Genomic DNA, 15179 nt, shown 5'->3' with positions numbered 1-15179 from the left:
ATTTTAAAATTTGAAAATACATTTTCAAGACATGAGATTTTGGACACTAAAACTAAATCTCTAGGCAAAATTTGGAATTGCATTTTTTGTTTTTTGAAAAATTAAGTGTATTTTGATAAATTTCTCTTATTTTTATACTGGGTGGATTACTGGAGAGCCCAATCTACCTTTGCTTTTATATTGGTACGCAAATTGTTACCAAAAAATGAGGTGCAATTGATAAAATTGCAACTCAAGAACTTGGGTATTGGAAGCATGGATTCAAACAGCGATCATGTTATATAAAGTTTTGCAACGATCAAAATTCTTTTTAAACTCATGCTTCTTCTAGATCCAAGAAGGCATGGAAAACGAATATATATGGTTATCTAGAATTAGTAGCTTTTTTTTTAATGGTAAATTGCAATTATATTAAAAACATGGATCGGTGACCCGGATTGCCCAAACGAAAAACTAGTTTGGATTGGCGACCTGGCCAATAGAAATTAAAAACAATATAGAACCAAAAAAATTAAAAATATTAAAAAATAAAAATGGGACCAGATTTCTAAAGAAATGGCCAAAACTGGCCAATTCATGATATTTTGGCAAAACTATATTAGAATTCGAGGGGCAAAACTATATTAGAATTCGAGGGAGCATACGATAAATAATGGAGAGAGAATAAAAGAGAACACAATATTTACATGGTTCGGGCTCAGGCCGAAGCCTTACGTCCACATATCCAAAGCCCAACTGGCTACATCTTCACTATTTTGGATGAATGTATACATCAATAAGTGCATCTATATATAGAAGACAATCACACAATTACATGAGATAAATATGGTACAATAATTTGATGACCAAGTAACTAGGTCTCTATCTTTTAGATACTTAACATTATCAAGAGATATATACCCATACATCCATAATGATGTATATCAATATAAACCCAAAATATCTATATCCTAACACTCCCCCTCAAACTCAAGATGCATTACCATCAATATGAACCCAAAATATCCATATCCTAACACTCCCCCTCAAACTCAAGCTGTTTTACCTTTGCTTTTACATTGGTACCCAAATTGTTACCAAAAAATGAGGTGCAGTTGATAAAATTGCATCTCAAGAACTTGGGTACTAGAAGCATGGATTCAAACGGCGATCATGCTATATGAAGTTTTGCAACGATCAAAATTTAAACTCATGCTTTTTCTAGATCCAAGAAGGCATGGAAAAAGAATGTATATGGTTATCTAGAATTAGTAGCTCTTTTTTTAATGGTAAATTGTAATTATATTAAAAACATGGATCGCTGACCCGAATTGCCCAAACGGAAAACTAGTTTGGATTGGCGACCTGGCCAATAGAATTTAAAACAATATAGAACAAAAAAAATTAAAAATATTAAAAAATAAAAATATGACCAGTTTTCTAAAGAAATAACCAAAACTGGCCGATTCATGATATTTTGGCAAAACCATTTTAGAATTCGAGGGAGCATACGATGAATAATGGAAAGAGAAGAAGAGATGACACAATATTTACGTAGTTCAAACCGAAGCTTTATGTCCACGGATCCAACGCTCAACTGGCTATACTTCTACTATTTTTTATGAATGTTTACATCAATAAGTACATATATATATATATATATATATATATATATATATATATATATATATATATATATATATATATATATATAGGACAATCACACAATTACATTAGATAAATATGGTATGATAACTTGATGACCAAGTAACTGGGTCTCTATCTTCTAGATAGATAACATTATCAGGAGATATATACTCATACATCCATAATGATGTTTATCAATATGAACCCGAAATATCCATATCTTAACATTCCCCTACATCCATAATGATGTTTATCAATATGAACCCGAAATATCCATATCTTAACATTCCCCTTCAAACTCATGATGTTTTGACACAAAGCAGCAGGAGTTTAAACAATACTAAGTTGTCAAAAAAAAAAAACGAGAAGTGATCAAATCAATGATAAATTTCACAGGTTACTATGTTCATCCAAAAAACAATATTTATTGAGCTTTCTACTTTCTTCTGAAGACTTTTTCTCTTTTACTTTCTTCTTGAGACTTCCAAGAAACAACATTTTTTGGGCTCTCTACTTTCTTCTAGTTACAATAGTCTTCCAAGAAACAACTATTATTAGGCTCGCTACTTTCTTCTAGAGACTTTCTCTCTCTAAAGTTTTCCAAGAAACAACCTTTTTTGGGCTCTCTACTTTCTTTTAGAGACTTGGGCTCTCAACTTTCTTTTAGAGACTTGGGCTCTCTACTTTCTTCTATAGTCTTTCTGTCTCTAGTGTTTTCTTCTAGAGACTTTATTTCTCTAGGGTTTTTTTCTTTGAAGATCTTCTCTCTCAGAAGCTTTTTTTATTTTTAGAGGCTTTCTTTCTCTGAAAGAAAATAATCTTTCTTTCTCTCTTCTTCGAAACATCTGAGATCGAGTAACGAAAAATATAACTATCATCACACAGGATGGAACAATGAAAAACTCTATCATCTAACAGGACTAAGTAACGGAAAACTCAATCATCAAACAAGATCAAGTAACGGAAAACTTGATCATCAACCAGAATCAAGAAATTCGATCATCAAAAGGGATGGAATAACGAAAAACTCATCATTAAATGGGTTCAAGTAACGAAAAACTTGATCATCAACCATGATTGAGAAATTCGATCATCAAACGGGATCATGTAACGAAAAACATGATCATCAACCAGAATCAAGAAATTTGATCATCAAACAGAATTACGACTTCCTTTTTTTTTTCTTTTTTTTTTTAGAGAACCACCCTAAAACGAAGAGACTTTGGCACCAAACCCGTCCAGATGACAAAAACCTATTAATAGCTTGCAATAACTGCATAATTTTTACATCAAGATGGAGGTCTTCTCGGCCCTTTAGAAGATAGGTATACTTTTGACCATCAGAGCCTATAAGTCCCAACTTCTTAGGTTTGTCTTCGTCGACAAGATAGTCACTTGCACGCAAAAAGAAGATGTAGTAACAATGCCACGGAGCTCTGCTCTTTGATCATCATCAGAACTTGAGGGGTCTCTATCTCAAAAAAAGGGTTTCTCTCTTCTTTTCTCCCTCTATTTCTCTCTCTAAAGTATAAACAACACCATTTGATGGAAAATGTGTTTTCTTTTTTTTTTTTCTCTTTTAATCTCCTCCCCAATTCAATATCTCTCTCTCTACATAGCACCAATAAAAGGCGGGGCGAGCTTTTATTTTTCTTCTCTCTAACAACAAAATTGGGAGCAAGAACTTCTTCTCTTCATCTCTATATGAACGGAAAAATAATGATAAAAAAACTCCCCGATCTATTGAAGACTGATTCATGATAACATAATCTTCTTGGTTGCATCCCGAATAACAGGAAATCGCAACAATTGCATTAATTCCAGCAGGCAGTTCCCTAAAGTACAGGTGTTCCATTACACGTGTTGTAACAAGAGGCTTTTGAGGATAGTAAAGAACATACGCCAAAGTATCCATTCGAAGCTGGTAATTGGTCACATAAATGCCCATGGTTTGCTTCCCCATGGCAGACTAGTATGTGTTACGACGAGACTCCTACTTCAGTCTGTTGTTGGTATTTCAAAAGGTGACAAAAGCGACCATATTGGCGTCTTCCCTCTCTTTCTTTAGGGGGATTGGGCGTCTGCCTCCGAGGAAGGAAGGAACGGGGTGTCTGCCTCCAAGCAAGGAAAGAATTGCTTTGAGAGAGAAGATCTTCATTTCTGGTGGTGCGGCTTCAGCCATAACCTCTCTTTGTGTGTGTTTGTACGGATCAGAGGTCCTCTCAATATTCAAGATCAATATCTCGTTGCTCTGATACCATATTAGAATTCGAGGGAGCATACAATGAAAATTGTAGAGAGAAGAAGAGAGAACATAATATTTACATGGTTCAGGCCGAAGCTTTACGTCTACGGATCCAAAGCCCAACTGGCTACATCTTCACTATTTTGGATGAATGTTTACATAAATAAGTACATCTATATATAGATGACAATCACATAATTATATGAGACAAATATGGTATGATAACTTGATGACTAAGTAACTGGGTCTCTATCTTCTAGATACCTAACATCATCAAGAGATATATACACATATATCCATAATGATGTATATCAATATGAACCCGAAATATTCATATCCTAACAAACCATACCAGCGTCACCAGTTATCAATCCGAATCGGTCAATTATGATCCAGTTCACCCTTTTTTTTAACGTTATTTTTGGGTAAGAATATCACAAACACGAGTAATAGAATTCTTTTTGCTTTTAATTTGAGTTTTGTACACTATGATCTCTATTGGGTTTAAAATAAAATGCTAGCAATTCTTCACCGTTTATACCAGTGTTTTAAAAATCTTCAGGGTGAACTAGAATTGCCTTGTTCGATTCAAGATTGGCGGGTGGGCAATGTAGGTCACTTGATTCTCTCAAGTTCTTATTTTTTCTCAATATTCACCAATTTCCTAGATTTGGAATTACCGATTCAAACAATTGACCAGTTTGGCCACCTAATCGGTTTTTAGACACTACATTACACTACTAGAGAGCTACTACTCTATTAGCCGTATGTAATTGTAACCCCCTTGTATCAAAGGTAAATGATCTCATTGTATGCAATCCCTTTTTGGGTATATATAACGATCTAAGCCTAATCTTTCCCAACAAAAATGTGGGTGGAAGTATTAGCTCAAGGCCAACCTTAATAATTAATGTGGATCCGGTTTGTACATTGTATCAATATCAAAGTAAGGTACATTTCAAAATCCTACCAGAATGAATGAAGTTTTGATAAGACCTAGGTTTTATGAAAACAAAATAAAACCTCACCTCAAATCCTGGTTTAGAAAGCACTTTGGGCAACTGAAATTTCCATGGTGGATCTAAAATTAATTTCCAACATTGACAATAAAAGTTGAAGTAATGGTACAGATCTTGCAGATCTATGAATATTTATTTCTATGGTAAAATTGGCAGTATAGATAATTTGTTATAATATATACTTTTTTTAAAGCTTAAAATCTTAATTTTTTTCATAACCAAATAGTTCGTACCAGGATGATCGATATAAAGGTTTTCCAATGCTTGAATTGTAATTTTTAATGAGTTATGAAGTGATGTTTTACCTATTTTAATAGAGCTGCAGCTCTATTAAACTATTTTCCTATTTATAAATACTTGAAGATATTTAAAAAAGAATAGTTTATATAATGGATGAAATTTCTATAAGGCCTAGGCATTAAAAAAACCAAATAAAGCCTCACCTCAAATCTTTATAAAAAAAGACTTCTAGCAATAGAAATTTCTATGATGGCCCTGAAAACAATTTCCAACACTAACAATAAAATTTAAAACTTAAAAAATTTGTATAATTTTGCATATCTTTAAATACTTATTTTTAGGGTGATATGAACAGTCTAGATAATTTATTACAATGCACGCGATTTTTAAAATTTGAAATCCTAATTTTTTTCACAACCGCAACGTTCAAGCTGAGATTATTGATGTAAAGGTTTTCCAATAATTGTGCTTTACTTATTTTGATAGGGCTGCAGCCCTATCAAACCATTTTCCATATATAATATATTACAAGATTTACAGGATATGAATTTTTGCTTTTTGTTTTTTTTTCATATCTAGAAGTCTTGGTTTAGATGACCGATTTGAAAATTTTCTACCATCAGGACAACGTTTTTTGAGCAAGTATTGGGAGCTCTTATACATAACTTTTTACGCAGTTAAATTGTTTCGAATTGATTTTTTTCTTGTTAATGTTCCAATAAAAACTTAAAAATAAATTAGCATAAGATCAGTTAGCTCGTTATAGGCCAAGCGGCCATGCGCCCCCATGTCAGCGCGGGCTTAAAAGATCCACCTAAACCATAAGACGTAGCCCGAGGTCCTGGCCGGGACTGGGCCACGACGGCCCAAGGGTTGACAGGCCATGCTGGGCTTGAGCTGAGCCTACAGTAGGGCCAGCCCAATTTGGCCAGACCCAGCCTATTTTTGTTATTTTTTTGAAAGTTATATTTGACCCAACCTGGCCTTAAGAAAGGCCAGGGCTTCATCGATCTGGTAAGGGCCAGACTGGGTTCGAACTGGCGCTGTGGGGACTCGAACGGGGCGAGGACCCGTTCGGTTGCGGGCCTCTCTTGATAAACCAACCCCTGTTAAGTATTTCGGAATTTCGCGAGATTCAGGACAGAGTTGAATTTCAAAAAAGTTTCGCTGTAAGGATGATAAGTTTCGTTGACGTGCACCAATAGCAGATTTCCACGTGTAATTCCCGGATATTAGGGATCCGTAGAATTTCTTGGAAATTACGGTGTATTTTTTAAGCTTTTCTCAGTTATATATTTAACACGGAATGGTTGGTAAGCAACTACGCACCACCAATTAGAGATAATTGGAGAAGGGAGAAGATTCTAGGCTTTAGGAGAACAAAATAAAGCCTCAACTCGAATACCCGTTCAAATAACGCTTTCTACAATAGAAATATTTTTGGTGGCTCTAAAATTAATTTTTAAAGATATTAAAATTCGTAACTTAAAAAATTGTACAATCTTGTGGATCTTTGAATACGTATTTTAAGGACGAAATAGATTATTTAAAAAAATTTATTACAATACACATTATTGTTAGATCTTAAAATCTTTTTTTTTCACAACCATAATGTTCATGTCGAGATGATCCATGTGAAGGTTTTTCGATGTTTGAATTGTAATTTTTGATGAGTTATGAGATGGGATCAAAGGGAACGAGTGTTTGAAATATTAAAAGAAAAAAAAAAAAAAAAAAGAAACAGAAAGAAAGGAGGCGGGATTTGCCAAAAGATTTTGTGCTCCAAGAGGAGTATTTGTTTATATACTCCATCATGTAAAGTACCATTAGGACCCAAATGTTAGACATTTAAGATCTTGAACGTAGAGCCCTACCTTAACGAATGCAAATTTCAATTCTCACTTAATATATGCTTGAAGAAAATGTCTCAAGATTAAGCAAAAAGTGCCCAAGACCCTCCAAGCATTGAAGAACTTAAAATTGATTTTTTTTTTTTAATAATTATTTAGTGATTCATAAGATCCTATCTTAAAATATCATATTAGATAAAATCCTCTTAGATCTCTTGCCTACAAGATTAGGTCCATAATATTTGCCGACAAGAGTATAGTATACACATTTGAGAAATTGGTTAGTAATTAGTGTATGAGTATAGTATACACATTTGAGAAATTGGTTAGTAATTAATGTATGAATTTGTAGTGTTATCAAAATTGGACCAGCCACTGAACCAATTTAGGGGTTCGCTTTTTCTATCAAAATTGGTATAATTTATACATAGGTAAACAATTAGATCAACTATTTAAAAATAAAGAAGAACAAAGAGAATTGCTTAAATATATGAAAGATATCGCAAACAATGTTATTCAACTTTGTCTAACTTAGGAAAGGGGCTGGGGTCGTGGGGGTAGCATCTCCATACCCAATTACCACATCGAGGTATCCATTCCTACCATTGACACCCCAGTTAACACTTTCAAAATGTAACTCTTTATTCTATTACAAAATGGGTAGGGGCCTGTCCACCGCATTGAATTATCCAAAAAACTCTGTCTAACCTGTCCAACCAGTAAAAAATAATATGTTGGACTATCTAAATTTGGCAAAATATTAATCAATTGCATAAATTTTTTACTTTAGACTAGATTGTTCAAGACACTAATTAATAGTCCGACCTATTAGACTAGCCAGTATGGTCTAAGTCTCCATAACATTGATTTTATATTAGGTTCACGCTTCCTTTGAAAGAAGTGGTGAGATCCACTATGCAAGTGAGGGAATGGGAAGGCTGGTGTAAGAATTTGTTCTTAGAAATGGAGGTATGCCTTAAGGGTCACCCATGCCTCTCTCTAGAGCTCCCACCTACTCCTTAAGGGTGAAAATATTTTTCGAAAAGTATTTTCATGCAAAAAAACCTATATGATTAGGTATAGAAGTATTTTCACACAAACGGGTTGTTAATTGATGTTAAAAAATGTATTGGGATTAATTGGTATAAAAAAAAACTTTCATATCTAATCAAGAGTTCTTTGACTGGAAAAGCATAAAGGAAACAACCTCCATAAATTTTTCTCATGTCTTCTTTTGATAGATACTTCTATAATTCCTCTAGCAGCATTTTATGACTTCCTAGTTTGTGTAAGGGACATCAGGTGATCAACATTACTAGACAAGTGACAAATACAATAAAAATTAAAGAGAGAAGTTGAAATATGGCCCTTGGGGCCTAACATACACCATCACTTGTGCCCACCACATGGACTCTTTGGACCACATAGTGGTTGTGCTTTATTAAGTTTACTTAGTTTGGATTCATTTAATGCAAAAATAAGAAATTGCTATATTCTTTAATGCAATAAACAATTCTATAAGTACACACATATATGCATAAATGTATGTGTAGGCATTAGGGTGCCTACATCATAGGCTAGGTCTCCATATAGGACTACTCATACCAAATTAATTATTAAATCAAAAGAAAAATTAAGTGTCCTAATCCACATGCATTATCTATTGTGGTATTGGAGACCTAAAAACCTTTTGGGAGCTCTCGTTCCTTTTTCTTCTAAGTAATTATTGGCCACTCACACATATAGAAGTGCACTTGCTTTTTATAAGATGTAATTATTTCATCTGTTAATAATTATATCAAACTCCACAAGGAAGTGATGGTAAGCATCCTTCAATCTCAAATGAAAGTGTTCTCTCTCACTCTCTCTCTGAATTAATTTGTGTATATAAATATATTTATGCTAATACACACCACTAAGAGACAGAGTGAGAGAGAGAGGCAGGGAGGAGGAGAGAGAATCCATCATTTTGGAGAATTTCTCCCCGGCAGTTTGCACTATGCACAAAATGGAGTGGTAAAAAAACTCCCCTTACAAGTAAACCAAACATAAAGTATTAAAGGGATTGTATGTTTAGGGCCATTGCCCTACCTGTATCCCAAAAGATATTATATTCCCTTAAAAGTATGCTGTCTATGTACTCCTTTTGATAAAATTTTGATGACATTTTCAACCTATAGATTAACTTTAATAATAAATTTTTTTCCTAATTGCACTTTCTATGCACTTGAAAAAATAATGGCTCAAGATTGAATAGAAACCGCTCAATTTTTAGAGGGTGAGATCAAGTGTTACAAATTTTACATTTTGACAAGTAGGTTTTTATGTGGTTTTCAAAATTTCAAATTGAAAAAATCTTTCCAAGTAGGTTTTCTGACCGAGAGAGTAAATGTAAACTATACTTTATAGAAGTATGATATTCCTGTCCTAAGCATGTATTACAACAAGGTCACAATTGCTCTTTGCTATTACGTTTAAAATCATTACTAAGAGTGTATAACAAAGTTCAAAAAAATTCTTATTAGACTTTGAGCCATGTCAATAGCATCCTCTGGACCACTCAATTCCACATCTAATGCTCAAATATAAGGGAAATATTTCTATAATTTCTTTACAACATAAAAGATGTATACTTCCCCCCTCATCCAGCCATCTAATTTTGATCAAGTGAGACACTCACCTTACCATCTAAGATTTGACGCCTCAAAGTATTTCATTTTTATTTTATTTTATTTTATTTTTTACAACCTATATGAATATGAAGTTCGGTACATACCATCTTCTCAATAGGGTGCACCTATAAAAAATATTAAAAATAATTTTTTGATAGAATATAATGACCAAATACCTCTTGAAATTTTCAATGGCATTTTGGTTATTTAATTTTGTTGAGGATATTTTTTAGAAGTGCGATCTTAAGAGAGGAGTGGACGTCCAAAATTTGGTGTCAAAATATTGTATAGAAAAATAAATAAAATAATAATAATAATATAGAGACGTGACATTGTGATTGGAGTCATCTCGACCGTCCATTCACAATGGACGGTTGGATAAAGAGAAATATAGAAATTTTATACAATAAGAGAAGCAAAAAAAAAAAAAGCTTGCCCTAAATATAAAGATGGTCATTATTTTTTGTACTAAAAAAAAAAGTACTCCTATAATCATATTTTATACTTTTTCCAAGTACGAACACCCTCCATCTTCAAGCAACGCATTCAAAAATCTCACACGTGCCAAAATGACCGTCAACAAAAGGTCGGACTACGGCTTCACATGAGTCCCGTTATTTCCTCAAACAAAGAAGAAACCAACCCCATTCCTTCTCTCTCCTCTTTCCACAAAAAGAAGTCATTCCTTTTCAGTAATCAAGGATTAAAACAAAAAGTTGTCAAAAGGGGGTTGGCACGTGTGAGGCCAGCAAAGACCGATGATTAAAGTAGGGCAGGGGCCCTAATAAAGCTGCCTAAGTCTCTCTCTTTTACTTGTAAAGGTGGTGGGGGTGAGGCCTTTGCTTTAGACATGAACCCAACCAAATCATGCTTAAGATTTGCCAAAACACCTTTTAAAAGGGTGTGCATGTCCCCAAGGACCCCTAGGGAGAGGCAAGCCCATGGAAAATAAGTAAAGGCCCAAGCCCTAAAAGCAAAGCCATGTTGGTGGTGTGGGAGCATACAAAACCAAAGCAAAAGAGGCATTTTTGTGTTGCAACAAAAAGGATGGGTGGGTGGGTTTTTCTCTCTCTAGGTGGGGGGCTTTTTCTCTCACTAGAGCTCCCCATGTTGGGGTTGTGGGACAAAGAGGGGACCAAGTGTGAATGCTTTGAACCTTAACCCTAAAAGCATTTGCTTTGCTCATGAATGATGGAAACAAACCATTAACAATCAAGATAAGCCTTTGTTACTAAGGAAATGAGAGCCAAACCCTAGAAATGAAATAATCTAGGGTCCTACAGGCACCAATTGGGGTGGGCCCAATGGCAAAATGTGTTCGATTTCATCCATGGAGCTGGCTTTTGATTACGGTCCATTTGCCAACTTAATTCGGTTTATATGGGATTTTCTAACCTTATGAAATTGCATACTTTGTGCTTAATCCTGACATCACCTTTAACCAATAGAGTAATAAATTACGACCAAGCCATAGATGAATGCAAAAAAAATCGATGAATCAATGAGTAATGAAAATTAGCATGTGTTAAAGCTTTTAAATATATAATAACTTTAATACCGTTCATTTTATTTGAATGGTGTAGATTGGACAGTATATTAAAAACGTATTCTACACCATCTTAAAAGATACATCAAATCTACACTGTTTAAATAAAACGAATGATATAAAGTATCGTAACATTATTTTTATAAATAAGGTTACAACCTCATAAATATGAGGGTCATTCCTAACACAATAGGACCGCACCTCTCTCTCCCTCTCTTTCCCCTCACCAAAGAACATTCCTTGTGTTTGGGTAATTGGGTGCTAAAGTTAGGATTGGCATTCATAACACCATTGACCCCTCTCTCTCTCTCTCTCTCTTCTTTTACGTAGGTATATGTCTAAGATATTATATTCATATAATACCCATTAAAGCTGTGAAGACCATTTCCATTGAGCCAAACTTAGGTTTTACACTTTTACTTGCTGTTGTACACCATTCAATTTAGGGTCGGGAGAGGGAAAATCCCAAGGCCCTGAAGGCAAGCCAATCAGATAGAATATAATCCCACCTCTGTAAAATTTCATGAATATTAAAACTTGTACGGGCATTTCAAGAGAGCTTAGGAATATTTTGGACTTGAGGGTACATAGGAGGAATGAATATATCCATTGTTTAGGTAGGCAGTAGCCAAGGGACAAATTTTCCCTCCCCTCTATGAAACATTCTATCTCTACTCTCTCCTACATGATGGAATCTTCCCAATTAGCCTCCTCACGCTAAGCATCATCCCAATGAAAAATATAAAAAAAATTAAGAACCCATCTTATGCCCATATGTGCTATGCCTCAAAGTCTTGAGCATGTTTTCCTAGGTGGTCCTGGCTACCCACACGTGGCCGCGAAGACCCATAAGAATTTTTCTGTTTTTTTTTTTTTAACTTGACCAATAAGAGACCTTGTTTTGCTGCAAAAAATAGGGAAACCAATTTTCTCTATCTACATATATTTTTTTCATAATCGTCTCTCTCTACTATATTATTTAAGTTTATTTGAGACCATACTTTAGGAAGAAAGAAAAGGTCTAATGAAAGAGATAGCCACCAAGATATCATAACTCATCTTGAGGATTAGATTAAGCAAGGATAAGGAGGAAACCATAAAAGAAAGAAAACCAAAGGTTGTCTCAAAGAATCTTTTACTTTCCTTTTCTTCTATCTAAACTAAGCAAAATTAGGACCACTATCTAGAGCCACACAAACAAGGCAGAAGATATAGAATTGTCTACCTACTAATATTTTAAGAAGTTAGGTCCCCACAATCTCCAAATGCCATCCAGTTAGTTCAAAGTTGAGAAACATAGTGAAGGCCCACAACAACAATGTAGACTCTCAAACCCCATTACCTTAGTTGCCCTACTTGTCTCACAAAACTACGCTTAGTTTAGGAATTCTAATGGTATCCGATGCATTATTGCATGAATAACTGCACTAAAATGTGACCTACTATAATGTCATTAGGGGTAGAATGGTCTTTTTGCACAAGAGAGGCACTTTTGGCAATTTGTGTGTGTGTCGGATTTCAAACTTTGGATAATGCGTTCAAGCCCTTGTTAACCCCACAAGGTGGAGAGACAAACATCCTATTTTTTCTCATTTTAGGGCTGAACTTCTCTATATGGGGTCAATGCAGAGTCAAGACTTGAATTTTCAATAGTAGTTTGGCATTATCCCAGCTGTTGGATGTCTGGAAGAACGTTACTTGATTCGTTTCGCTTCAGCTGAATTGGCCGAAGTCTTCAGTTTCAGCCCTTAAATCGGGGGGAAGCAAATCAATTTGGTGTATCGATGATGTATTGATGACGTTTCGTAATGGGGTTGGGGCATCTGTGTTTAGGACAGCAGATGCCTCAACATAAATTGGTGACATTTTATGATGTGGTTGGGGCATCTGCGATTAGGACGGAAGATGCCTCAACACAACGACCCACTTCCAGAAGGTGCCTCAACATAATGTCCCACCTTCCATTCAGGGAAGTCCTAGCATATATTTTTCCAGAAATGCCTTTTTGTATGTATTTTTTATTTTTATTTATTTGTTAACAAAACTACACCCTAAAAACCACCTTAGAATAGCATAAGAGCCAAAGCTCACCCCTGAATGAAGAGCTCTCCGGTGAAAATCTGATAATATGGGTAAACAATACAATCACCTCACTTTCCTGCATTTGTTCAAAATCGCCTCAGCCATCACTGTTGACATCGGAGGGCTGCAGTGATTCCAATTATGTAGGAAACTCAAGCTACTCGAATTCGACACTTACCCTAGATAAAGTCAGCTGCTCATGAGGCACGCTGCAATCAATCTCTCTCTCTCTCTTATAGTGTTATTATTATCATGCAAAACTAAATCAGGTTAAAAGGATAAATACTTGCCTTTCTGTTATGGGTGCGCTTTGTATGGAACCAAGGCTCTAAACAATCCTGCCTTCAAACAGAAATGTAGTTTCAATGCTGAAAGTCATTGTGATCGCCTTAAATTATATTTTTATCTTTAATTATAAAATTTAAAACTTCAAAAATAGTGCAGATCGAACAGATCTATGAGAACTTGAAAATCTTGAAAATTGACAGTCCAAAAATGCGTTACAATATGCACTATTTTCAAACCGTGAAATCCATTTTATTCTTATATCTATGCATCTTAATGTTGAGATTATCATTTAACGATATTTGGGGACCAAAACAACCTCTTCCAGTGAATTTTTTTAGGTAGGCTCTAATTTGATTGTTTAGAGCCTTGGCTCTATATAAACTTCATAAAATGACATTAACCCCCCTCCCCAACACTTCCATCCCTATTAGTCCCTTGGGTTCACCAAAATCCCGTGTATCCCCTCAAATTTAAAATTTTGGGACTTTTAGCCCTCTAATTATATTTTTCTTTGGTTTTTTACAAATTTGATCTTTTTTATTTTACAAAATTTCCCCTTCCCTTTCTCTTTTGTGCCTAAAATCAATCTTACCTCCTTGGATTCCACTCTATAAATTTAGACTTGAAAAAAAAATGAAATTTTTTTTAACATTATGAACTATTTTACAATTATATCAATATCGTTTGAACTTGAAAAATTATTAATCAAGATATTTGTTATTATTGTTAATGGTTATTATTATTTATTTATTAAAAAAAATTATCAAAATACTTATTTATAATAATTATAAATTATTATCATCAATAAAATTTATATATCAAGTCAAAAAAATATTTGGATGATTAATGTATGGGTTTAACATTTTATAAAACAAAGAGATCATATTTGTAAAAAAAATAAAAATATATATATATACTTAAGAGGCTAATGAGCCTAAAGTTTAAAACTTGAGGAGGTGCAAGGGATTTCAGTTATAACTTTTTCCTTCTGGTGTTCCCGCATTCTGTTATTCCCGCAAGACAGTCAATCTCAATCATTTCTCTTACCCTTCTGTTGTTCCCGCATTCTGTTATTCCCACAAGACGGTCAATCTCAATCATTTCTCTTGAAAACGAGCATATATTCCTCATTTTCCTTTGCTTTATTCCTTCACTCATGTAACCAAATATGGTATATGATGACGATGATGGCCAGTCCCCGTCTTTCTTTCTTTCTTTTTCCTCTAATATTATCTTCATCTCAAAAAGTTAGGGTTATTCATCATTTTCCCATTTCCCTTCATTAAGTTTTAAAAAATGGTGATCCGAATCCGAACTGGTCTAGCCATCCCAATTTCGAGAAATATTAGGAACCAGCCGGTTTTGACCAATTCTCTTCATTAAGTTTTAAAAAATGGTGATCCAAATGGAAACCGGTCTAGTCATCCTGATTTTCGAGAAATTTCAAGAACCATCTATGAACCATCCGGTTCTGACTAATTCTCTAAGAGAACCCACCTCATTTTATTTTAAAATTTTTCAATTTTTTGTTAGCCAGTTCACTAGGCTAGATCTGCACGCCACTGGGCTAGATCGCCCATCCGGGCCCCCAATCTACTGAACTAGAGGAGC

The sequence above is a fragment of the Amborella trichopoda genome, chromosome 7, assembly GCF_054954075.1.
Source record: "Amborella trichopoda isolate Santa Cruz 75 chromosome 7, AtrichopodaSantaCruz75HAP2 v2.0, whole genome shotgun sequence".
Taxonomy (NCBI): domain Eukaryota; kingdom Viridiplantae; phylum Streptophyta; class Magnoliopsida; order Amborellales; family Amborellaceae; genus Amborella; species Amborella trichopoda.
This window is presented reverse-complemented; position numbering follows the sequence as displayed.